This window comes from Tasmannia lanceolata, unplaced genomic scaffold (genome assembly GCF_043159265.1).
Source record: "Tasmannia lanceolata isolate RefF3 unplaced genomic scaffold, GAP_Taslan_0.1 ptg000012l, whole genome shotgun sequence".
Lineage (NCBI taxonomy): Eukaryota > Viridiplantae > Streptophyta > Magnoliopsida > Canellales > Winteraceae > Tasmannia > Tasmannia lanceolata.
The window spans coordinates 12,733,410-12,735,414 of NW_027518689.1; positions in this window are offsets into that span (position 1 = coordinate 12,733,410).

Below are 2,005 nucleotides of genomic sequence, written 5' to 3' on the forward strand. Positions count from 1 at the left end.
CAGATTCTATGGAAAATTTTCAACTCTTTCACGTCACAGAAACCCTGGCTCTGCTTGTCCAACAGATGAAAGAACTTAAGGAAGAGAATTAATACATTAAGGCTCAGCTGGATGAGAAACTTGGCCCAACCACTATTGCGTCTAAGGACAAAAATCATAGCCTCTATGATGCATTGAAATCGTCTCAAAATAATGCGTTCATAAAGATGGAGAAATTCTTCATGAACCTCTCTCTGCAGACAGCCATGGTAATTGGTGAAGTCAGTCAAGTGAAGAATCGGATACATTGTATGTCCACCCATTGTTGTCAATGTCAAAGTTCTGAGCACTTCATCAACATGGATATTATGACTGAAGATGTCACTGCCCAATGCAGTATTGCCCAAAATTGCAAAAATCCTCTTGAGACTCTAGTTTGTATGGAAGAGAAGCCAGCTTCAAAATAGAGCAGAAAATTCACTGATTTGCCTATCCCACGATCTGGTATCCTGAAAGGGTTTAAGGAAAGGGAAAAGGGGATTAACTGGTCACAGGAGCCTATGGTAATCGAATATGATTAACCAAGACCTACACCTCAGCAAAAGCCTGATAAGCAATTCGCCCCCTCCCGCTTCCACCATCTGTTATATTGTAACAAGGGTTTGCTTCAGGCGATATCTATTTACCTCGCATTAGGGATCCTCCCAATCCACTCCCCAGGACGTGGAAGGCAGATAAACACTGCAACTTTCACCGAAGATCAGGGCACACCACCGATCAGTGTATAACTTTGAGACATGTGATCCAAAAATTGATTGATGAGCGCAAGCTATCATTCCAGCAAACGCCAAATATTGTGTGGAACCATGCCGCACCATCGCCAGATAAGGCTTAAACACATCGAAGTTTGAGAAGCTCAGGTCTAGCTGCAGTAGAACAGGAAGAATCCAAAATTTAAAGTATCAGCCATGATGATGATTCAGAACGAACCAGCCTTCGCCGAGCCTTCAACACCAGACAGTCGCAACTATTAGAGTCTTAGTCCATCTGCTATTTTTATTGAGTCTAGTCATCTAGTTTTGTCTTCTGAAGTTTGAATAAATTTTTATTTCGGTCATGTCAGTTAAGTCAATGTCAGTGCCTTATCCAAGCGAGTCATTTTCTGATAATGTAAATCTTGAGCTTGTTCAGGATGAGTCCAATAATGATATAATTTCTTTCCATTCAATAAAGCTTGCTTCTTCCTACATTCTAGTGTGTTTGCTTCTAACTTTCATAACAATAAAAATAAGACTCCCGTCTCGAATGAGGAAAGAAATGCCGACGAAACTCCCCTTAGTTTGTAGCATATGGGCAAACAAGAGGAGCGTCGAGCTTGGCCTCTTAAAGATAAAACTGAAGTGATAAACATTGGCATTGAAACTTTGATTCAGTGAATACCGATTAAAAGTACATTACCCTCTGAAGAGTGTGAAGAATTGATAAACTTATTTGAAGAATAAGAAGATTGTCTAGAAACGCTACAACCGATACCAGGGGCAAGACATAGATAAAAAGCTCAAGAGAATGAAGAAAGTGAGAGACATATGCTATACAAGGGGCATAGAGTGGAAACAACTTTCATATGTCCAATCAATGACCTTGGTTCTCAAATTCATAACATGAAGCCAACAAATTCAAGATAAGAAGTTCAAGAGGCAGCATTGAAAAGTGATCATCAAATATCAAGAGTTACAAATCCATAGATGGAGGATGTCAAAGAACAAGTTTCGCTCTATAAAAGTCGAAAGCACATATTAGAATCTTGAAAGAAGAAGATCCATTATCTCTTACCTGGAAATACCGTCAAACTTCGAAAAAAAAAGAAATAATAATAAAGAGAACTCATCAACCTAGATCAATTCCAAACCTGAACATTGGAAGGCCTCCTTTGGTCGAACAAATCCCAGAATCATAACCTAATGTCAAAACAAATACCGGTTTGCAAACCCTTTGAGCCTGAATGAAATTTTCTTGAAAACTCATC